The 26445-nt window shown below is 42.7% G+C and overlaps 1 pseudogene; it reads right to left on the reverse strand.

Moving 5' to 3' along the window:
• Positions 1–9948: 9948 nt before the first annotated feature.
• Positions 9949–19393, reverse strand: LOC119352229 (annotated as a pseudogene).
• Between the last annotated feature and the right edge of the window lie 7052 nt (positions 19394–26445).

Raw genomic sequence — 26445 nt, forward strand, 5'->3', positions numbered from 1 at the left:
ATTTTTCTCTCATTTTTTTATTTTTTTTATTTGGGCCTTTTCTCTTTTTTATGGCCTCTTTCTTTCTTTCTTTTATTTGGGATTCTTTGGCCTCTTTTCTTTCTTTTTTTATTTGGGCTTCTTTGGCCTCTTTTATTTATTTTTTGTCCGGAGTCTCATCCCGACTTGTGGGGGAATCATAGTCTCCATCATCCTTTCCTCACTGGGACAATGCTCTAATAATGATGATCATCACACTTCTATTTACTTACAACTCAAGAATTACAACTCGATACTTAGAACAAGATATGACTCTATATGAATGCCTCCGGCGGTGTACCGGGATATGCAATGACTCATGAGTGACATGTATGAAAGAATTATGAATGATGGCTTTGCCACAAATACGATGTCAACTACATGATTATGCTAAGCAATATGACAATGATGGAGTGTTTCCTAAACGGAACGGTGGAAAGTTGCATGGCAATATATATCGGAATGGCTACGGAAATGCCATAATAGGTAGGTATGGTGGCTGTTTTGAGGAAGGTATATGGTGGGTTTATGGTACCGGTGAAAGTTGCACGGTACTAGAGAGGCTAGCAATGGTGGAAGGGTGAGAGTGCGTATAATCCATGGACTCAACATTAGTCATAAAGAACTCACATACTTATTGCAAAAATCAATTAGTTATCGAAATAAAGTACTACATGCATGCTCCTAGGGGGATAGACTGGTAGGAAAAGACCATCGCTCGTCCCCGACCGCCACTCATAAGGAAGACAATCAATAAATAAATCATGCTGCGACTTCATCACATAACGGTTCACTATACGTGCATGCTACGGGAATCAAAAACTTCAACACAAGTATTTCTCAAATTCACAACTACTCAACTAGCATGACTCTAATATCACCATCTCCATATCTCAAAACAATTATCAAGTATCAAACTTCTCATAGTATTCAACACAATCATAAGAGAATTTTATTATTCTTGAATGCCTAGCATATTATGATTTTAAGAAAATTACCGTGCTATTTAAGACTTCTCAAAATAATATAAGTGAAGCATGAGAGTTCATCTATTTCTTCAAAATAAAACTACCACCATGCTCTAAAAGATATAAGTGAAGCACTAGAGCAAATGACAAACTACTCCGAAAGATATAAGTGAAGATCAATGAGTAGTCGAATAATTATGCAACTATGTGAAGACTATCTAACATTTAATAATTTCAGATCTTGGTATTCTATTCAAGCAAAGCAAAATAAAATGACATTCTAAGAATTGCAAACATCATGTGAAGAAGCAAAAACTTAGGATCAACCGAAACTAACCGATAGTTGTTGAAGAAGAAAGGTGGGATGCCAACCGGGGCATCCCCAAGCTTAGATGCTTGAGACTTCTTGAAATATTATCTTGGGGTGCCTTGGGCATCCCCAAGCTTGAGCTTTTGTGTATCCTTAATTCCTCTCATATCACGGTCTCCCTAAATCTCAAAAGCTTCATCCACACAAAACTCAACAAGGGCTCGTGAGATAAGTTAGTATAAACCATTGCAAAAACCTTATCATACTCTACTGTAGAAAATCACTAAAATTATTATTCAACATTGCATACTAAATGCCTCTGCATATTTAATAGTCCTATCCTCAAATAGAATCATTAAAGAAGCAAACATATGCAAACAATGCAAACATAACAGCAATCTGCCTAAACAGGACAGTCTGTAAAGAATGCAGCAACATCCAAACTTCCCTAGCTCCAAAAATTATGAAAGAAAATTCCCAATGTAGTAAATTTATCATATCTTAATATGCAAAAGGTTTCAACATTTTATCACATTTTGACTTTTCCAGGGAATTATTGCAACAGCGGTAAACTTTCTGTTTTCAAACAGCAACATGTATACTTGTAACATAGGCATAGTAAAGACTATTAATGCCACTTATATTGAAATAAAAGATGCAAAACATTGTTCTAAATAACAGCAAGCAAATCTTAACAAAATAAATTGACGCTCCAAGCAAAACACATATCATGTGGCGAATAAAAACATAGCTCCAAGTAAAGTTACCGATGAACGAAGACGAAAGAGGGGATGCCTTCCGGGGCATCCCCAAGCTTAGGCTTTTGGTTGTCCTTGAATATTACCTTAGGGTGCCTTGGTCATCCCCAAGCTTAGGCTCTTGCCACTCCTTATTCCATAGTCCATCGAATCTTTACCCAAAACTTGAAAACTTCACAACACAAAACTTAAAGTAGAAAACTCGTAAGCTCCGTCAGTATAAGAAAGCAAATCACCATCATAAGGTACTGTAATGAACTCATTCTAAATTAATATTGGTGTAATATATACTGTATTCCAACTTCTCTATGGTTCATACCCTCCGATACTACTCACTGATTCATCAAAATAAGCAAACAACACATCGAAAACAGAATCTGTCAAAAACAGAACAGTCTATAGTAATATGGATCAAACGTATACTTCTGGAACTCATAAAATTCTCAAATAAATTGCTGGACCTGAGGAATTTATCTATTAATCATCTTCAGAAATAATTAACTAAATATCACTCTCCAAATAAAAATGGCAGCAATTCTCGTGAGCGCTAAAGTTTCTGTTTTTTACAGCATGATCGCAAAGACTTTCCCCGAGTCTTCCCAAAGGTTCTACTTGGCACAAACACTAATTAAACACATAAAACCACATCTAAACAGAGTATAGATGAATTATTTATTACTAAACAGGAACAAAAAAGAAGGAACTAAAATAAAATTGGGTTGCCTCCCAACAAGCGCTATCGTTTAACGCCCCTAGCTAGGCATGATGATTTCAATGATGCTCACATAAAGGATAAGAATTGAAACATAAAAAGAGCATCATGAAGAATATGACTAGCACATTTAAGTCTAACATGCTTCCTATGCATAGGGATTTTGTGAGCAAACAACTTGTGGGAACAATAATCAACTAGCAAAGGAGGGCAAAACAAGCATAACTTCAAGATTTTAAGCACATAGAGAGGAAACTTGATATTATTGCAATTCCTACAAGCATATATTCCTCCCTCATAATAATTTTCATTAGCATCATGAATGAATTCAACAACATAACCAGCACCTAAAGCATTCTTTTCATTATCTACAAGCATAGAAATTTTACTACTCTCCACACAAGCAAAATTCTTATCATGAATAATAGTGGGAGCAAACTCAACGAAATAACTACCATGTGATTGAAAATTAAGATCAAGATTACAAGTTTCATGGTTATCATTATTCTTTAAAGAATAGGTGTCATCACAATAATCATCATAGATAGGAGGCATGCTTTCATCATAATAAATTTGCTCATCAAAACTTGGGGGACAAAATATATCATGTTCATCAAACATAGCTTCCCCAAGCTTGTGGCTTTGCATATCATTAGCATCATGGATATTCAAGGAATTCATACTAACAACATTGCAATCATGCTCATCATTCAAATATTTAGTGCCAAACATTTTATAGCATTCTTCTTCTAACACTTTGGCACAATTTTCCTTTCCATCATACTCACGAAAGATATTAAAAATATGAAGCGTATGAGACAAACTCAATTCCATTTTTTAGTTTTTTTTATAAACTAGACTAGTGCTAAAACAAGAAACAAAAAGATTCGATTGCAAGATCTAAAGATATACCTTCAAGCACTCACCTCCCCGGAAACGGCGCCAGAAAAGAGCTTGATGTCTACTACACAACCTTCTTCTTGTAGACGTTGTTGGGCCTCCAAGTGCAGAGGTTTGTAGGACAATAGCAAATTTCCCTCAAGTGGATGACCTAAGGTTTATCAATCCGTAGGAGGCGTAGGATGAAGATGGTCTCTCTCAAGCAACCCTACAACCAAATAGCAAAGAGTCTCTTGTGTCCCCAACACACCCAATACAATGGTAAATTGTATAGGTGCACTAGTTTGGCGAAGAGATGGTGAAACAAGTGGTATATGGATAGTAGATAAAGGTATTTGTAATCTGAAATAATAAAAACAGCAAGGTAGAAAGTGATAAAAGTGAGCGTAAACGGTATTGCAATGCTAGGAAACAAGGCCTAGGGTTCATACTTTCACTAGTGTAAGTCCTCTCAACAATACTAACATAATTGGATCATAAAACTATCCCTCAACATGCAACAAAGAGTCACTCCAAAGTCACTAATAGTGGAGAATGAACGAAGAGATTATGGTAGGGTACGAAACCACCTCAAAGTTATTCTTTCCAATCAATCCGTTGGGCTATTCCTATAAGTGTCACAAACAGCCCTAGAGTTCGTACTAGAATAACACCTTAAGATACAAATCAACCAAAACCCTAATGTCACCTAGATACTCCAATGTCACCTCAAGTATCCGTGGGCATGATTATACGATATGCATCACACAATCTAAGATTTATCTATTCAACCAACAAAAAGGACCTCAAAGAGTGCCCCAAAGTTCTATCGGAGAATCACGACAAAAACGTGTGCCAACCCCTATGCATAGGTTCATGGGAGGAACCCGCAAGTTGGTCACCAAAACATACATCAAGTGAATCATGTGATATCCCATTGTCACCACAGATATCCACGGCAAGACATACATCAAGTGTTCTCAAATCTTTAAAGACTCAATCTGATAAGATTACTTCAAAGGGGAAACTCAATTCATTACAAGAGAGTAGAGGGGGGAAGAAACATCATAGGATCCAAATATAATAGCAAAGCTCGCGATACATCAAGATTGTATCACCACAAGAACACGAGAGAGAGAGAGAGAGAGAGAGAGAGAGAGAGAGAGAGAGAGAGAGATCAAACACATAGCTAATGGTACATACCCTCAGCCCCGAGGGAGAACTACTCCCTCCTCATCATGGAGAGCACTGGGATGATGAAGATGGCCACCGAAGAAGGATTCCCCCTCCGGCAGGGCGCCGGAACGGGTCTAGATTGGCTTTCGGTGGCTACGGAGGCTTCTGGCGGCGGAACTCCCGATCTATTGTGCTCCCCGGAAGTTTTACGATACGTAGGTATATATGGGTGAAAGGAGTACGTCGGTGGACCAAAGGGGGGGGGCACGAGGCAGGGGGCATGCCCCCTACCCTCGTGAGCTCCTCCTTCATCTTGTGACGTAGGGTCCAAGTCTATCCGGTAGGTTTCCTTCCAAAAATAACTTCTCCAGTTGATTTCGTTCTGTTTCGACTCCGTTTGATATTCCTTTTCCTCGAAACACTGAAATAGGCATAAAACAGCAAATCTGGGCTGGGCCTCCGGTTAATAGGTTAGTCCCAAAATAATATAGAAGTGGATGATAAAGCCCAATATTGCCCAAAACAGTAGATAATATAGCATGGAGCAATCAAAAATTATAGATACGTTGGAGACGTATCAGGCGCCTACTGTCCAATGAGTGGATGACATCTGTCCCAAGGTGAGCCAACACGTGGTTCCTCCGGCCAATAAGAATTTTACACATGGAAAATCCCCATTGGTCCAGGCTGTTAACGGGTTATCGGATCCAAAACAGGACCCGATAGCTTAACGGCGACTTGTTACGGTGGATGCCACGTGTCGGTTACCCTTGACGAAAGCACTTCCATGACGCGCCGTTTACCATCATGGAAGTGGACACTACCATGATGATAATTTAGGCAATGTCATGGAACACTTCTACGACAACACGTGTATGACTATCTTGATTCTGTCATAAAATCGTCATGGATGTACATGCATGACAGAAAACTTGACCTATTGTGACAGACACGTATCATCACGGAAGTGTATTTTTTTTAGTGCAAGAATGTGGTAAGGTCTATGAAATCATTTTTATTTTGAAGTACTATATGCATGTGTCTTACTATACTCTATTCATGTAGAACAAGTGCTTAAACCTAAAGAACAATTGTTCTCATTTAAGATTCCATTGCTATGGTGCATACTGATTTGCTCTTCTATCACTATATTTACTCCTACAAACTTATTTCTAAATTGAAGGATCCAGTCGAAACTCCAATGGCACAACAGGTATGTTTAAACATGTTTCTTTAACTGGTTTACTCTTCTAGATTTCTCTATTGATTTCAATTTCAATTGTGTATACAGTTGACTTCTCATATCATGCACATTACTAGCATCACAACAGAGCCAATAGTGTTGTTGTACATGTATACCCGTGGTACCCATCTGAAATCTTGTTGTGCCGTGTAGTTTTCGGCACTTGTATTCCTTCAATGATGCTTTGTCTTGAACTGATATGATTTGAACTGTGTCTCTATTTTGATTTGTCAAGACAATGCAGTGACCATAGCACATAGGTATATGTTTGTTTGATGCTTTTATTATGTACTACTTCGCAATAGAGGACTTGGTAGTTTAATCATGTCCACCTTACTATTGAACGGGTTCACCGAAATGAGCTTCATACACTACATGCTAAACCTGTTATGTGTCTGCTTGTTTCTTCTTTTAGAATGCTGACAAAATATTGGGGAAGAGTACCTTATTAAGCAATGGTAAAGGAAGTAATGGAGATAAGGTTCAGGATAGTGAGACATCCTTGTTGTTCTCCAACAAAGTTGATAAAATAGCTAAGGAAAACTATCTTGAAGATAGTGAGACAACCCCAAAGTCTTGTCTTGATGTAGTGTTCAAGTTGCTGGCCATTACCGCTGGCACGAGCTCTTTGAACTCACTGTCTGAATCAGTTTGGTTTCTTGAGTCTCAACTACAAGCTGAAATACATCGATCAGCTGTGTTGTGACAAGAAGCCGAAGGACTGAGGAAGTCCCTAGAGAATTCAGATGCATACTTTCTGTTGCAACAACAAGCGTTGGAGGATTCTAGCGCCAAACAGGAGAAACCTGATAACCTTGATAAGCTTATTGCCAGCATGGTGGATACCCAGGATAACGTTTCTTGAGTTCTTCTGAAGTTGTTTAAGTTATGGACTTCTTTTGCTGTTGCGTTTATTTGCGCTGGTGGCCAATTTAGATGCCCAATGTATGTAATAAGCTACTTTATTCCCTATATTTGCACTGGTGGCGAACTTTGATGCCTAGTGGATGTAATATGTGTAATAGTCGTTATAGCCTAGCGTATTTGCTTGCTTATTTCTTTCCTTGTTGTCTTGTTTATTTATTTGGTTGTGGTCACTGCAGTTCTTTTTCTGCGGTTTGCTAGTGGCCACAATAAAATATTCTTTAAAAGTAGGCCACAATAACCATGGGCAACATACAGACCCTTGTAACCATGGTTCTGCTGCCTACTATATATAGTGACCACGGGCCTCCTACGGGCTATAGGATCCACGGTCCTCCTTCGGGCCGTAGGATCCATGGGCCTTCTATGGGCCATAGAATCAATGGGCCTTCTACGGGTCGTATGATCAATTGGCCAAACATGGGTCATACTATTCGTGGACCAATAACGGACCACAATATGGGCCGTAAACGGGCTAGATTGGAAATCGTCTGTTTATGGTCTGGCCATAACGGGTCATTAATAGGATGATATGTATAACGGGCTTAATTCTATCGACAGGTATATCGGGTCGTTAATGGGCCGTATTTGATAGCGCTATGAAAACAGCCTAACGGGTTAATAGGCCACAAACGAGTCGACTGTAACCACGGGTTCAATTTGGCCCACAAGCGGAACAGGCTAGTACTGGACTGTAAGTAATCGAATTCTGGAAATGAGCCGAAGAATAAATGGGCCCTTAAAAGGCTGAAAGATAACACAGGTTGGAAATGGCCCAATGGAATAATGGGTCGTTAATGGGTATAAAGCGATACACTGTTCATTATGGGCCAGTTTCACCATGAGTTGTTAATGGACCCAGAGTTACAAAGGGCCTCATATGGGCTGAAAGACGTCATGGCCCATACATGGGCTGAAAGTTACAACAGGCTGAAATCATATTGGACGGCCCAGATGACGTTACTGGGCCTAATTCGGATAGGCCATAACGGACCATGAGTTAACGGGCTATAAATGGGCTATATGCAAACATGCTATTAACACGCTTTCCGTGGGTCGGGCCGCTTCCTTTTGATCAAGTCAAACGGGCCTGCCTTTTGACCTGCATGGGCCACTGTTGGGTCGAGCCACATGTCGACGTATCATAGGTGCGTCCCGTCCATTCGCTGGATAACATTTGTCACAATGCGGAGTTGAAACATGGTTCTTTCGGCCAATGAGAATTTTACACGTGAAAAATCGCCATTGGTCATTGTTGTTAATGGGTTATCAGATCCAAAACTGGACCCGATTTCTTAACGGCGACCCATTACGGTGGATGCCACGTGTCGGTTACCCTTGAAGAAAACACTTCCATGACGCCCCATTTATCGTCATGGAAGTGGACACTTCCGTGATGATAATTTGAGTATTGTCATGGAAAACTTCTACAACAGCACAGCTATGACTATCTTGATTCTGTCATAAAATCGCCATGGATGTACATGCATGATAGAAAACGTGACCTACTATGGAAAACACGTATCATCACGAAAGTGTTTTTTTGTAGTGATACCGTTATGAGCGGAGTCTTGCAAAGTGCAATCACCATTGTCGCTTGGCACACATCAAATCCAACATTGACATTGTTTATCACTTGATTTATGATGCTACATAGGCCTCATGGTGAACTGCGGTATAGTGATTATGTAAGCGTAAGAGAATCGAGGCACTTTTAGTAAGAAAAAAAATCAGAGGCATGGGAAGTGCCACAAATATAAAGCTATATTGCGGAGAGATATAATAGGAATGGAGTAGCTCCTTGCATGAAAGAGAGAGCAGATGCTATGATGCATCGCTCTATTGACCACTCGAGTTTGCAGAATATGAAGATAACATCAAAATCCATCAATGCATATTGATCCCTTGAGCGAGTGGAATTAGAAAAAATGAAGAGGTAGGGAAACAGTGGAGAAGATAAAGGATATTGTCAACAAGATGCCGCTCTGTGCAAAAAAGTGAAAAATAATAATGATATGGCTTCACCAAATTTCTAAAAGATGCAGATCGTAAGTATATGCACAAGCAAGATGCTAACTCGTAAATGTTTAGTTGGTAAGAAACTAGTGTACACTTTATGTAGTTGATTCAATAGCATTTTAACAACTTTATCATGTGTTTCAACTACATATATCGCTTGTTCAACAACAATGTTTCAACTGCATCACGTGTTTCAATTGCACTTTTTAAACTGTGTCGTCTATTCGAGCTACTATATAAATTGCAATGTTTGGGACACAACTATTTTTTTCAACTGCACGTATTCAACTCTATCATGTGAACTTCAAGTGTGTCTCAACTAGTACAACAAAGTAAGGATCGTCTAATTAACATTTATTTTTTGTTTTAGTTGATTTGCTGGCCACACTTCTTCCTCCACTAGTGGTTTCCTCTTCCAACTGACCCATTCATATCGTCAACAGCACCGCCGCCTCCAACCTAACTAACAACGCTTTCGCATGTTGCCTCACTACCCTTTCTTGTCTGATTTGCCACCGCTCATGACTTCCCTCTAATTCCCATCCACCATGCCATATATTCCGTCGACAACCACACACCTCTCAGTCTGAACCTATCAACCCTCTGTTAGTCCTCCATGGAGATGCCGAGGCCAGCAGCATCGTTTCCGTCTCAGGCACATTAGAGACGTCGTCGCTGGTAGTCTCACATTTGACATTCCCTCGTTTTTCTACCTCTTCTCTACCAAAATCTACTGAAACAATTTCCCGAGGATTAGCAAATGTGAACAAAGTAACGTACCTCCCCAGATGGACCACTTAAATTACCTTTATGAAGTTCTCAAATCAAACAAAGTACATAAGCACAACACACTTACAATCACATTGTTCTCCTTAGACATGAAATCCTCTGGGGACATATATGTCTCACTTGAATCTAGCCAGTTGATTGAGGGTGACCACCTACTGGTCCCGCATGGCAAACTCCCTCAAGGCCATCTGCACCATCTCGATGTCATCAGGGTCGCTACCGCTACCACCACCTCTGGCAAGGCCACTCGAACCAGCCGCGTCCATGTCGTAGTAGTAGGACCAGCCTCCAGCTCCACCACCCACATTGCCCAGTTGGTTGTTGACGGCAGACTCACGGTGCATCTCTACCACTGCCGGGAGGGTACGTTGTCCAGTGAACGCATACATGTTTATGCTCGCATTGGCCGCCTGCTGGATGTCTTGCTCACTAACCATCTGCGTCGGTGACAAGCCGTACGGCAGGCAGTTGTTCAGGTGCGCATTGGGAGGGATGCAGTACGAGTACCCCTCATTTTGCCTATCAGCGGCATTCAAATTTGGTGCCCAGTAGTGCATGTTTGTCGGGTTCAGGTGGTAGTACATACCAATCATTGCCGGATTGGGGTAGGTCAGGTGTGCATGCTCGGTAGGGGCGATGACGACGGCAGTATCTCTACCGGCCATCCCCATCTGCCCACCGTGCTCTCGGTCATGATACAATGGTGGGGACACCGAACGTGTATCCGCGGGTGATCCGGTGTGCGGCTCCACGCTGCGGATGTACTGCGCAAGAAGGGAGAGCTGGCCGGGAGGTGGTTTCTTGCTATTCCTCTTCTTGATCTGGCGCTTCGCATTTAGACTGCGCTTGGTTGCATTCCAGTGGTTCTTGATGGCGTTCTCCGGCCGACCGGAGAGTAGCCGGGCGATCACCGACCAGCGGTTCCCCCACGTCTGATGCGCCTCGATCAGCTTGATGTCTTCCGCGTCAGTCCAGATTTTCCTCTGCAAGGGAAGTATTTGTAAGTTAATTAATTATGGCATAGCATTCCATTGAAATACAATTGAACACACCACCACACACTGAAAGTAGTATCTACTACCTTTACTTTTTTAATGAAACACGACACTCATGTGCACGGAAGCATTATTTATTTAGAAGTCAACCTAGTGTCATTTTTATACCATGCATGGATATGCCGTGCATGCATCCACCATTCATCATTGCTTTGAGATTTATCTTACCTTTTTGTTTGTTTGCAAAATTCGTGTTGTTCAAGAGTACCAAAATTGTATTGAAATATTTATCTTGTTTCAAAATGCATCATAATGTTTTTTCGTGTACCAACAAATAAAAATGAACTTGTTTCAGATAAGGTTTTTGTTGGTACATAATGGAGCCAATAATGCTAGACCTATAAAGTTTTACTTAACCTTCCAAACTAATTCTCTCTCTCCCCGCTGATTTTAAGTGGGGTGGTCCCCCCTCATCCTCCTATTATCAATCACAATCCTCCACTTCAGTTTGTAGGTAAAATCTTTAAGTAAACCTTTGTAGATGTAGCATTACTTGTAATGGAACATTACTTCCATTATGTTACGCATTGAAACAAAAAAATGCAACACTCTGAAACAAGATAAAATTCGCCAAGATCGGAAAACATAGCTAGAATATCCAATTATCTAAGGAATCTCAAAGTATCTCAGGAATCTATCGGTTAGAAAATTTCCAACTAAGCCTGATACTCTCACAAAATTGCTATATGCCACATATAAATTGATGAAATGGTGGAATGAGCCTGATAGAAAAAATGGAAATAAAAAAAGTTAGTATGTGGATAATTATTTGGAGAGGATCGGCCCATACAAAAAAGGGCATGTCTTATTTACTTTGCAGATATCTTATTAAAATTACACATATTTTGCGTGTGCAACAATTTTCGGAATCATATGGTGTAATTTGAGGTGCCCGAGATTTACAAAACTTTCAAAAAAATCCAGTTAGCAATATTGATTATATCACAATTGCAAGTGTCAATTTTATTTATAGATTTTATGCTCTTTTTGTTCGAACAAGGAAAAATATTTACATTTTTATTGATTAACAAGAGAAGTTTGTAAACTAACAACCACAAAGGCACCAAATTACTCTCCTGCATTACATTACTCAAATGCTTAGCCCCCATAATATCCCAAGGAGACGCCTCATCTTGGATGAGGCAAATAATGACTGCCATCGGCCTCACTTTCTTTTGAAAGACACACGTGCTCCTTTCCTTCGATATCTCCCATCCAACAAGAAGGAGCAAAGAATGTAAAGATTTCCTCGGTTGCCAATTATTGAGGAGGACTTCTTTCCACCAAGACTTCATCATCTCAATACGATGACAAAGCATCATACTAGCATGAAGACCAATATAAGAGACCACGTTGTTCCAAACTTGAGGCAAGAACCAACACTTGATGACAAGGTGAGCCACCAATTCTTACACTTGGTTGCAAAGAGGGCACTGGTCGCAATTTGGTCACTCCCAACGTTGCACCCTCTGTCGTTCAAATCTTATTTTAGATGGCAAACCAAGCCAAGAACTTACATTTTAGGATGCCCAAACCTTTCAAGCCGTGGCATGCAACTTGGATCAGATGAGGCCAACGAACTGAGCCTTGTAAGCCGACGAGGCGGTATAATTCCCGTGGTTGATCAGCTTTCTCATGGTTGTATCTTGGATGTCTAGTTTGATGATGACATGCATTGGCAAGTTTGTCTTACTGAATGAAGAATTATTGGATGTGCTCTAGTGTGAGGCCTCCTTGACTACCAACCTATAGAACCTAAAACTTATCTCTTAAAACCTTGGTCGCCTCCATAGGTGGCATGGGCGGAAACAAATGTCCACCGCCGGCACCCCTTCCTCTGCGTCTCCATCTCGCCGTCACTGGCTTATGCCACTGGGCAAAGGCTGCCGATGGTGGGATCCTCCACTTTGTGCGGCACTGGTGGTGTGTGTGTGAGGTCCGTGGTGATCAATGCAGAAATTGCATGGAGCCTCAGATCGAAGACGTCTCCTGCATGCTGCACTTACTTGTCTTGGCCGCTACTATGATGCTCTGCGCTCGGTAGGTACAATAACAGGTGGGTGGTGGACTTGGTGGCTACGACCGGCGGTTCCATGGCCTAATTTGGGCGTTGTGGCTCGCCGTGTTGTGGAGGAAGCGTGGGAGCCGTGGCAGCGACCCGGGTCTCTTATGCAGCGACGACGATCATGGTGACGGCCACGACGGGTGCCCTGGGCACCCGGCAAGGCAGCAGACGGCTATTCCATCATGGTTGTGACGGCGGCATGGGGTCGGCCATGATGGCTGGTGGTTGCAGATCTGGAGTTCCCGACCCAGATTTGTTCCCCTCTGGCAGCAGTCCTAGGGTTCTTCTGGTGCCAAGACGATGTTCTGCTTCATGCGAGCCCTCATTGATTTGGCCATTGACGAGTTCTGGAAGGCTTCGCCGGTGTTTTGTTTTCTACTGGGTGTTTGACGCCTGTAGATTGCTGGATCGGATGGGATTTGCTCGTGTGCGCCCCTATTTTAGAACGTTTGGCTTTAGGAGGGCGTGACGTGAAGCTTCGTTGTCTGTTACATTATGGGACATGTTGGTATTTCGATTTCCATGATGAAGAGAGTGGTGAAGAACATCATGGTGGCTGAGGTCTGAGGCCTAGTAATGGCAGATCGGGTCTTTGTGGCGATGAGGACTTTGCTTGGTGATTCATGACTTGTAGCAGCACCATCGGCAAGTGGGTGCGGCAGCATAGGCGGAGTACAAAGTCTTAGCTTTCTGGATGAAAACTCAAGTCCTGGCCGTAATTGGTAGTTCTTGGCAGTGACCTTGTTGAAGGCATTGTTTTGAGAGCATGGATCTTCTCCAGGGTGAAAACCTAAGATCTAGGAACGGATAATGATGGTTCATGTGCACTATTTCCTTCTTGAAGGCATCGCTTTTGGAGAATTTGGACTTCGGGTGTTGTCGAGCTGGTGGTTCGTAATGCAGCTACAAGGAATTGATCACTATACGGGATCTAATTTTCTTCTTCTTTTTGTCTTTTGGTTGTGTGCATCCATAATGTCTTTATGACATTGCGTTGTTGCAGAGGTTGGGTGTAATTGGTATCTCCACAATATTAATATATTCCCTTTGTCCAAAATTCTCTTAAAACCTTGTCCACAATGCCACCTTTCTTGTAGGATTTTTTTAAATGGTGTGATATCTTTATGCACCCGTCCCTCCAGCCATGATGACTCCCAAAATTTGGCTTCTGTTCCATCACCAATCATACCTAAGTGGCCGCCACTAATAGATCACTTCATCATTGTTGAATGACATCCACATACTGCACCACACCCTTTGCGGGTCATCCTAGTCAAGCCATAACCATAGTAAGTAAAGCACGATGGCAAACTTTCAATATTAAGAATTTACGGCTGGCAAACTCCTCCAGCTTGCAAACTTGCACCCAGTTAATTTTGCACTTGCCTCCGGTCACATTGTTTGTCCTCGCCCAAAGATAGGCAAACCTCAAGCTATCAATCTTCTTGAAAACCTCCACAAGGGGGTCAAACAGTGTAAGATGGTGTATGGACACAGCCCTGAGCACCGCCTTGACCAAGACCATGTGGCCCGCGGTATCAACTTGATTCCTTCTCTAATGTGCTAATTTCCCAGCGGCTTAATCTTCAAAGTGTTGCAAGTGGACCGTCCTTAATATTTTGACCATGAGGGATAGTGCAAGGTAACATATGGGGAAGGATAACATGGCGGGAAGGACTAGAGTGTGCCATCAAGGTTGTTGTTATTGCACCATATAGGTGCAACAGGGCTCTTTCTGCAATTTGTAACAAGGCTGGTAGTATCCTCAAAAGAGGCAGCCATGGTGGAGAGGAATTGGACTTCTTGCTTGATAGAGGCACATAAAACAACCACATTGTCGAGGTAAAGGGAACCACGAATCCACCAAAGGATGAGGTTTTCCTTAGGTCATATACTTGCTAAATATATGGTGCAACGGGTCAATGGAGAGCTCGGACCCCTGAAAATGCCCATGACCATGCTTCGTCGGGTCCTCGGCAATCCCATTGAGCAAAAGTCAAGTAGGGGACAGTCGAGATCCATCCCCGAAAGTGTCCTTGTAAGCCATGGTGACTAAACATTTCAGTAAAATAGCCCCACCTAAAGGAATCCAAGGCCTTCTTTATGTTGAGCTTGAAGAGGAGCATATGTGTCTTGATGTGTAAAATCTTCTAGCCACATTGGGCACATAAATGAAGTTATCATGGGTGCTTCTCCTCTTAATGAAAGAACTTTGTGCAATGGAAACAATATCATTCATGTGCAGAGCCAACCTCATGGAAAGGGTTCTATCAATAAGCTTGGCCATGACATGCATAAGGCTAATAAGCCCAAAATACTCATTTGGTGAACAAAGGGATCAGTTCATGGGAACCAAGCGACAAATCTCGAGGATCACAAATTTTAACTAGGGAGATCCTAACACTCGTTACTTTCACCTAAGGATCAATGGGCGGAGGAGGAAAAATCTTATACATCGTCTCAAACATGGGAGTGAATGGGTAATGGATCATGAATACTACATTAGGTGGATGAAGGGATTAGGATGTCCTCGTGACATACTCGCTCGCCAGCGATGGCATCACATGGACACCTTTGCCACCATGTTCCATCAAAGCATCCTCCATATTGTATTCATGCTCCAGTCATTTCATCCAAAAATCCGAACTGGTGAAGAGAGACGGGAATATGTTTCAACACTTCCCCTCACATCTAGGCTATTTTAGTCCTTAGGCGTGGGATCAATGTAGGCTGTAGAATCTTGTTTAATATTGCGTTGGCAGGGTCTTCAACTTGAGACCTCTTGGCTTAGATACCATATTGAACTCATGCCCCACCAGCACATCCAAAAAACCGAACCATCACCAAATCGTAATCAAGTTTGAAAAGCGTCCAGAGTGTGGCGCTATGTCTGGCAGCCTCTCCTGGAACAGAGCCACGAAGCAGTCAACCTCTTCCCCGTTGACCTGTTCAACCTTGCCAATGACTCCCATTCATTAGCATAGAAGCCTTTGTAGGAGCTGGGCGATGGGAATGACCCTGTTATTGGCACACAGGCATGGGCTATGCTGACTTGTCAAAGTTTGTGACCTTCGTGAGCGTCTCCCTCCTTGTTGTGGGTGACCAGGGCGGTGCGGAACTAGTAGCAGGGAGAATGGGAGGCAACACCGGCACAAAAAGTGGTGCGCCAGGGCAGAGCCCTACCGGGAGCTCAACTAGCATGCAAAGCATCCATCTCCATCGTCATTGGGTTGTTGTCCAAGAGCATTGGGAATGTCGGGAAGCGAGGCGTGACGATGGGTGTGTGATTCTTCATCAGGCCTAAAGAGGAACGTGGGGGGATGCTCGGTGCATGGATTGATGGCATGCATAACTCATCATAGGGCTCATGGCAGTGGGTAAGGAGGCTTGGTGCACGGGCTGGTGATGTGCACATCCGGCGAAGCAGGCCGCGCCTGCATACCGAAGTAGGGTCCACCTTGCGCAGTCAGTCCAGTCTGGAGGGAGTTGAGGGAGCTCGAGTGTTTTGCAGCCGGCACATCTCTCAAATGATAACACAGAACAGGAACATCTACTCATATTCACCAAATTCAGGAAAACCATAATAAGCAAAAAGCAACAATTTCACAAATAAACAACATCAAATTTTTGGAACATGTGTATCTGACTATCAGCATGTGACTTGTTTTGTCTATATGATTGAACTAATAAAAGTACCACATCTAAAATGCAATTTGTGTGCTGGAACGGCTCTTACTTTAGGAAATACCAAATTGAGACAAGTCTCAAATATGTAGCAGCAATAATTTGACAAATAACCACGACAAAAGAGAATCGGTAATCTTATCTCTATTTGGGGAATGTTCCTGGGGACGAAATCCCAGCAAATGACCCACAGAACACGGGATCAAGATCTGAGGGTGGCAGGTTTTTGATGAAAATGCACTAAATAAACAAAATGACATGCTTTTTGTTGTTATCAAAGATGCCATCCCCCAACACTAAAACTGCCAGTCGCACCGTTTACAAATGCCATCCTGGACAGCGAACGGTCACTGGCTATTGCGCACCAAATTCGGTAACACTTGGGCGACCACTTAGTGGCAAAGAATTTAAAAATTAGGACACACCATGTCAATTAGAAAATTTGGATATTTGTAAGTGCAAGTGTGGTTCTTTATTTACGGATTGAACACATAATTCTTGTACACATATCAAATGCTAATGTGTGGGCATGAACATTGGTCCCTACTAATTTCCCAAAATTACTTAGGTAGTCAATTAGTGACCTAAATGAATAAAGTAATTACCACATTTACTGTGTAGACTAAAGACATGCAATACTACTAACTATTTTTTGGGAGTTAATACCCACTTCCGAATGGTGACCAAACTATAGGTGCAGACTTTTGGACGTATAATCATATGATTCAACTAGTGAAAGTACTACATCTCAAATGCTAATTTGTGGTCTAGAACACCGACTCTTACTTTAGGGATATCAAATTGTGGCAACTCACAAATAGGTAGAAGCAACAATTTGACTAATAATCAACATATTTTTTTAATTTGGTGATAACTTAGTGGCCAAGAATCGATCCCTACTAATTTCCCAAAATTATATGGGTGGTCAATTAGTGGCCTAAATGAAGAAAGTAATTACCACATTTACTGAGTAGACTAAAGACATGCAATCCTACTAACTATTTTTTCGGGAGTTAATACCCACTTTCGAATAGTGGCCAAATTAATAGGTGCAAACTTTTGGATGTATAATCATATGATTCAACTAATGAAAGTACCACGCCTCAAATGCTAATTTGTGGGCTAGTACATTGACTCTTACTTTAGGGATATCAAATTGTGGCTACTCACAAATAGGTAGAAGCAATAATTTGGCAAATAATCAAGAAATATTTTTTAATTAGGTGATCACTTAGTGGCTAAGAATCTCTTCTATACTAGTTAAAAAGAACCTAAGGTTCCCATTTCAGTGTCTCCTTCGTCCAACCTCTATCTATATGTGGTTCCCCCTTCCATTCTCCTATTTGATTTTTTTCTTCTCCCATTATCTCATTTTTCTCTTAGATAATAACATTTTTTGTAAATCAATATTTTTTTACCAAATAAGTGCTTAACAATGAGATGATATTTTGACTCCCATCTCCGATCTTTCTTATAAATAATATTTTCTTTGGTAAGTCAATAAATTCTTACCAAATAAGTGCTTAACAATAACCTAGCACGTAAATCATGACAATTGCATACAAAATCTGGCTAAGATTATAGCACACTAATGTAATAATAGACGTGCAATGACGTGCTAATCTATGAGAATAATTATACTCCTGTTGCAATGCACAAACAATTATCTAGTTTAAAAAATGAGACACCGTGTCAATTACGCCCTCCATGCACAAATATAAGATGTTCTAACTTTTTTCGAATTGTAAGTATATAGATTTGTTTTACCGTGTTTGTTAACTTATTTCAGTCCGTGTAGTCCATATTGAAATATCCAAAACAGCTTATCTTCGTGAACGGATGGAGTAGTAAATTTCCACATTTGTAAGTGCAAGTAATTTTATTTATTTACGGATTGAACACAGAATCCTTGTACACATTTCAAATGCTAATGCATGGGCAAGAACATCAATCCCTATTAATTTTAGAAAATTGCTTCCCTGTAATTCTTTTTCTTCAGAAAATTACTTGGGTGATCATTTAGTGGCGTAAATGAAGAAATTAATTGCCACATTTACTGATTAGACTAAAGACATACAAGACTACTAACTATTTATCTGGAAGTTAATACCCACATCTGAATGGTGACGAATCAGATTAACGCAATGAATAATTTCTTTCCGTAAGCACACTCAATCACAGATCATCAAAATTCCCCAGAAACAAGCTGCTAGTAGGGGCTAGGAAGTTAAGAAATTTAAATTTGGCAAGATCACCTCAATGTTGGGGTCAAGTTGGTTGATCCATCTCTCCCGACATTGCTTCTTCGGCCGGGGAGGTACAGCGCGACCTTCGCCCACCTCCCTTTGCCGAATTCCTGCACCTTCGCCCTGAGCAGCCTACAACAAAATCACAAAGAAAACTGACAAAGCTGCAGCAGATGAAGGACAAAGAAAAAGGTTTGCAATTTAGGGTTGGATTTTCCACATACGTGTCTTCCTCCATGGCCCACGACCCTTTGAACCGTGTCAGCCCCTGGCCGCTGGATCTGGCACGCAGCAGCGCCCGTGCAGGCACCGCGATTGCCGCAGGGGCGTTGCTGCTCCCATAGCCGAGGAAGCTGGTGGGATCCATCTCCCTGATGCCACCAGAAGCCCTTGATCCGGCACCCGAGACGACGACCACCCCGGCTGAAGCACCACCATCAATATGGACAAAGTGTTGCGCAACACCGCCATGGTCGAAGCTCGTCAAGTGGTTCCCGTCCCCCGAGGCTGCCATGTCCCAATCAAAATAGGCACTCCCTTCAGCCATCAACGCGGCCTCCGAGGTCGGATCGGATCAATGGCAGAAGGAACACCTGCGGTAGAGATGGGGCAAGCAAAGCAAGAAGAAGGGGAGTAGTCTCTGGCTCTTCTGTGGAGAAATGCCTGTATTAGAGATGGGTCAGGGGGTCTGCGCCTGATATAGATGGGGACGGCGCCCCATGCCCCCATCGACTGTCTATTCTCCTGACCCCAGCTCCTCATCAGGCGGCCAGGAGGCGTCCCACATGGCAATAACCTTCTGACTATAGGTTTTCAAGTTCGTTGTGGACCCTATGCACCGGGTGTACGCAGTCTTCGGAGAGGTTTGCGTGGTCCAGGGTGGGTCAGCGTGTCAGTACAGATATGCTGAAGCACAACACCCGTGCCCGTATGGAGGTATGCACGCAAATTCAGGGAAAATGGAATGCATGTTGGCGTGCTTCGTGATCATTTGCAGCTAAGTACAGGGTATATTTGGATATAGCGTGATAATTTTTTCCTAAAATCTTAAAAGTGCACGCACAATTTCAGGTTGAAACGAGTGGCCGAATGCTCACCGCTCGATCAAACGCGGCCCGGCCCACCCTGCAACAGTGTGCGGGTGATTTTAGCCAACGTAGCAGACGTGTTACTATAGAAAACGCATTAAGTGTAGGAAGAAAGCGGCCAATCAGCTATGCCATGTGGCGTAAGCTAGTTGACCGCAGTGAGAAAGCTTTTGGAAAAAAATAGATGGAGGTGAGGATTCTTTTTGAAATGTTTTTTCCTTTTTAGATGGAGGTGAGGACCCCCATGTATTATTTTAAATGGAGGGCTATGCAAACTGGGGCTCACTGGTAGGCTCCGGTGGTAATTTTTTCTTCATCAATGATTTTTTAGGGTTTGTTGTTTGGTTGCCCGCATTTTTACTTCAGGGGTGAGCAGATGCAAACCATAGTTGTTTGGCTGTGTGCACGTATTTGTTATGCTCACCCCTTTCAAATGTGGTGGTCTACCACTCAAATGCAACACAAGAACAAACATCACATATATAGAAACATCACTACCTAATTAAAGCACACGGCATATAAACAACCGATAAACAATGTATATTAGTAGGGGATAATTTTTAAGACAACAGGGACATAGCGCAACCCTAGGGTGTTAATCCCTGGGCAAAATATAGACGGTTTCATAACACAAGTTCAAACCATCAACACTAACAAGATCATACTAACTACTTCAAAATAATGGGCGATCTAGAGGGCAAGACTGATGTTGTTGATGCAGTTGTGCTGCTGACAGCGGACCCTACACATGATGGAGTTATTCTGCTTGAAGATTTGCACCTTCATGCCAAGGCCAGAGAACCGCAGGACAAGGAGGCCGTCGAGGACGATCCTATAACGGCGGCAGAAGTATTGCCAGCCCCTCCCAAGGACCATTTGGTCTTGGTGAAGGAAATATGCCCTAGAGGCAATAATAAAGTTGTTATTTATATTTCCTTATATCATGATAAATGTTTATTATTCATGCTAGAATTGTATTAACCGGAAACTTAGTGCATGTGTGAATACATAGACAAACAGAGTGTCCCTAGTATGCCTCTACTTGACTAGCTCGTTAACCAAAGATGGTTAAGTTTCCTGACCATAGACATGTGATGTCATTTGATGAACGGGGTCACATCATTAGAGAATGATGTGATGGACAAGACCATCTGTTAGCTTAGCATAATGATCGTTTAGTTTTATTGCTATTGCTTTCTTCATGACTTATACATGTTCCTCTGACTATGAGATTATGCAACTCCTGAATACCAGAGGAACACCTTGTGTGATATCAAACGTCACAACATAACTGGGTGATTATAAAGATTCTCTACAGGTGTCTCTGATGGTGTTTGTTGAGTTGGCATAGATCGAGATTAGAATTTGTCACTTCGTGTATCGGAGAGGTATCTCTGGGTCATCTCAATAATGAACATCACTATAAGCCTTGCAAGCAATGTGACTAATGAGTTAGTTATGGGATGATGCATTACGGAACGAGTAAAGATACTTGCCGGTAACGATATTGAACTAGGTATGATGATACCGACAATCGAATCTCGGGCAAGTAACATACCGATGACAAATGGGAATGATGTATGTTGTTATGCGGTTTTACCGATAAAGATCTTCGTAGAATATGTAGGAGCCAATATGAGCATCCAGGTTCCACTATTGGTTATTGACCGGAGATGTGTCTCGGTCATGTCTACATAGTTCTCGAACCCGTAGGGTCCGCACGCTTAACGTTCGATGACGATTTGTATTATGAGTTATGTGATTTGATGACCGAAGTTTGTTCGGAGTCCCGCATGAGATCACGGACATGATGAGGAGTCTCGAAATGGTCGAGAGGCAAAGATTCATATATTGGAAGGTTGCATTTGGACATCAGAATGGTTTCGAGTAGTTCGGGATTTTTCCGGAGCACCGGGAGGTTACCGGAACCCCCCGAGGGAGTTAATGGGCCTTAGTGGGCTTTAGTGGAGAGAGGGAAGAAGGGCCACGAGGTGGTGTGCGCCTCCCCTTGCCCAAACCGAATTGGACAAGGGGTGGGGGCGCGGACCCCTCCTTCCTTTTCCTTCTCCCCTCCTTCCTTTCCCTCCGGTGGAATAAAGGAAAAGGGGGGGGCGAATCCTACTTGGACTCTTGGACTAGGAGTCCAAGTAGGACTCCCCCCTGGCGCGCCCTTCCTGGCCGGCCTCCTCTCTCCCTCCCTCGTTTATATATGTGGCCAGGGGGCACCCCAATAGCACAACAGACAATCTCTTAGCCGTGTGTGGTGCCCCCTCCACAGTTCAACACCTCGGTCATATCATTGTAGTGCTTAGGTGAAGCCCTACGTTGGTAACTTCATCATCATCGTCGCCACACCGTCGTGCTGATGGAAATCTCCCTCGTCCTCAACTGGATCAAGAGCTCGAGGGACGTCATCGTGTTGAACGTGTGCTGAACACGGAGGTGTCATACGTTTGGTACTTGGATCGGTTGGATCGTGAAGACGTTCGACTACATCAACCGCGTTACTAAACGCTTCCACTTTCGGTCTACGGGGGTACGTGGACACACTCTCCCTTCTTGTTGCTATGCATCTCCTAGATAGATCTTGCATGATCGTAGGAAAAAATTTGAAATATTGTGTTCCCCAACAGTGGCATCCGAGCCAAGTCTATGCGTAGATGATATATGCACGAGTAGAACATAAAGAGTTGTGGGCGATAATAGTCATACTGCTTACCACCAACATCTTACTTTGATTCAGCGGTATTGTTGGATGAAGCGGCCCGGACCGACACTACATGACCGCGTTCATGAGAATGGTGAAGGAAATATGCCCCAGAGGCAATAATAAAGTTATTATTTATTTCCTTATATCATGATAAATGTTTATTATTCATGCTAGAATTGTATTAACCGGAAACATGATACATGTGTGAATACATAGACAAACAGAGTTTCACTAGTATGCCTCTACTTGACAAGCTCGTTGATCAAAGATGGTTATGTTTCCTAGCCATAGACAAAGAGTTGTCATTTGATTAACGAGATCACATCATTAGGAGAATGATGTGATTGACTTGACCCATTCCATTAGCTTAGCACTTGATCGCTTAGTTTGTTGCTATTGCTTTCTTCATGACTTATACATGTTCCTATGACTATGAGATTATGCAACTCCCGTTTACCGGAGGAACACTTTGTATGCTACCAAACGTCACAATGTAACTAGGTGATTATAAAGGTGCTCTACAGGAGTCTCCGAAGGTACTTGTTGGGTTGGCGTATTTCGAGATTAGGATTTGTCACTCCGATTGTCGGAGAGGTATCTCTGGGCCCACTCGGTAATACACATCACTTAAGCCTTGCAAGCATTGTAACTAATGAGTTAGTTGCGGATGATGTGTTATAGAATGAGTAAAGAGACTTGTCGGTAACGAGATTGAACTAGGTATTGTGATACCGATGATCGAATCTTGGGCAAGTAACATACCGGTGACAAAAGGAACAACGTCTGTTGTTATGCAGTTTGACTGATAAAGATCTTCGCAGAATATGTAGGAGCAAATATGAGCATCCAGGTTCTGCTATTGGTTATTGACCGGAGATGTGTCTCGGTCATGTCTACATAGTTCTCGAACCCGTAGGGTCTGTACGCTTAAAGTTAGATGACGGTTATATTATGAGTTTATGTGTTTTGATGTACCGAAGGAAGTTCGGAGTCCCGGATGTGATCACGGACATGACGAGGAGTCTCGAAATGGTCGAGACATAAAGATTGATATATTGGAAGCCTATATTTGGATATCGGAAATGCTCCGGGTGAAATCGGGATTTTACCGGAGTATCGGGGGTTACCGGAACCCTCCCCCCTGGGGGGGGGGGGTTAATTGGCCAAGATGGGCCTTAGTGGAGAATAGGAGGGGCGTCCAGGGCAGGTCGCGCGCCCCCTCTCCTTCTAGTCCGAATTGGACAAGGAGGGGGTGGCGCCCCCCTTTCCTTCCTCTCTCCCTCCTCCTTTGCCCTTCTGCTACTCCAACTAGGAAAGGAGGGAGTCCTACTCCCAGTGGGAGTAGGACTCCTCCCTGGCGCGCTCCTGGCCGGCCGCCTCTCCCCCCTTGCTCCTTTATATACGGGGGCAAGGGCACCTCTAGACACAACAATTGATCTCTTGGGTCTCTTAGCCGTGTGCGGTGCCCCCCTCCACCATAGTCCACCTCGATAATATCGTAGCAGTGCTTAGGCGAAGCCCTGCGTCGGTAGAACATCATCATCATCACCACGCCGTCGTGCTGATGGAACTCTCCCTCAAAGCTCGGCTGGATCGGAGTTTGAGGGACGTCATCGAGCTGAACGTGTGCTGAACTCGGAGGTGTCGTACGTTCGGTAATTGATCGGTCGGATCGTGAAGACGTACGACTACATCAACCGCATTGTGCAAACGCTTCCTCTTTCGGTCTACGAGGGTACGTGGACAACACTCTCCCCTCTCGTTGCTATGCATCACCATGATCCTGTGTGTGCGTATGAATTTTTTTGAAATTACTACATTCCCAACAGTGGCATCCGAGCCTGGTTTTATGCGTAGATGTTATATGCACGAGTAGAACACAACTGAGTTGTGGGCGATACAAGTCATACTGCTTACCAGCATGTCATACTTTGGTTCGGCGGTATTGTTGGCTGAAGCGGCCTGGATCGACAATACGCGTACGCTTACGCGAGACTGGTTCTACCGACGTGCTTTGCACATAGGTGGCTGGCGGGTGTCAGTTTCTCCAACTTTAGTTGAACTGAGTGTGGCTACGCCCGGTCCTTGAGAAGGTTAAAACAGCACTAACTTGACGAACTATCGTTGTGGTTTTGATGCGTAGGTAAGAACTGTTCTTTCTTAGCCCGTAGCAGCCACGTAAAACTTGCAACAACAAAGTAGAGGACGTCTAACTTGTTTTTGCAGGGCATGTTGTGATGTGATATGGTCAAGACATGATGCTATATTTTATTGTATGAGATGATCCTGTTTTGTAACCGAGTTATCGGCAACTGGCAGGAGCCATATGGTTGTCGCTTTATTGTATGCAATGCAATCGCCCTGTAATTGCTTTACTTTATCACTATGCGGTAGCGATAGTCGTAGAAGCAATAGTTGGCGAGACGACAATGATGCTATGATGGAGATCAAGGTGTCGCGCTGGTGACAATGGTGATCATGACGGTGCTTCGAAGATGAAGATCACAAGCACAAGATGATGATGTCCATATCATATCACTTATATTGATTGCATGTGATGATTATCTTTTATGCATCTTATCTTGCTTTGATTGACGGTAGCATTATAAGATGATCTCTCACTAAATTATCAAGGTATAAGTGTTCTCCCTGAGTATGCACCGTTGCGAAAGTTCTTCGTGCTGAGACACCATGTGATGATCGGGTGTGATAGGCTCTACGTTCAAATACAACTGGTGCAAAACATTTGCACACGCGGAATACTCAGGTTAAACTTGACGAGCCTAGCATATGCAGATATGGCCTCGGAACACTGAGACTGAAAGGTCAAGCGTGAATCATATAGTAGATATGATCAACATAGTGATGTTCACCATTGAAACTACTCCATCTCACGTGATAATCGGACATGGTTTGGTTGATTTGGATCTCGTGATCACTTAGAGGATTAGAGAGATGTCTATCTAAGTGGGAGTTCTTAAGTAATATGATTAATTGAACTTAAATGTATCATGAACTTAATACCTGATAGTATTTTTCTTGTCTATGTTGATTGTAGATAGATGGCCCGTGCTGTTGTTCCGTTAAATTTTAATGTGTTCCTTGAGAAAGCAAAGTTGAAAGATGATGGTAGCAATTACACGGACTGGGTCCGTAACTTGAGGATTATCCCCATTGCTGCACAGAAGAATTACGTCCTGGAAGCACCGCTAGGTGCCAGGCCTGCTGCAGATGCTGCTGATAACGTTAAGAACGTCTGGCAGAGTAAGCTGATGACTACTCGATAGTTCAGTGTGCCATGCTTTACGGCTTAGAACCGGGACTTCAATGACATTTTGAACGTCATGGAGCATATGAGATGTTCCAGTAGTTGAAGTTAATATTTCAAGCAAATGCACGGATTGAGATATATGAAGTCTCCAATAAGTTCTATAGCTGCAAGATGGAGGAGAATAGTTCTGTCAGTGAACATATACTCAAACTGTCTGGGTATCATAATCACTTGACTCAACTGGGAGTTAATCTTCCTGTTGATAGTGTCATTGACAAAGTTCTTCAATCACTGCCACCAAGCTATAAAAGCTTCGTGATGAACTATAATATGCAAGGGATGAATAAGACAATTCCCGAGCTCTTCGCGATGCTAAAGGCTGCGGGGGTAGAAATCAAAAAGGAGCATCAAGTGTTGATGGTCAACAAGACCACTAGTTTCAAGAAAAAGGGTAAAGGGAAGAAGAAGGGGAACTTCAAGAAGAACGGCAAAAAAGTTGATGCTCAAGAGAAGAAACCCAAGTCTAGACC

The sequence above is a fragment of the Triticum dicoccoides genome, chromosome 1A, assembly GCF_002162155.2.
Source record: "Triticum dicoccoides isolate Atlit2015 ecotype Zavitan chromosome 1A, WEW_v2.0, whole genome shotgun sequence".
NCBI lineage: Eukaryota > Viridiplantae > Streptophyta > Magnoliopsida > Poales > Poaceae > Triticum > Triticum dicoccoides.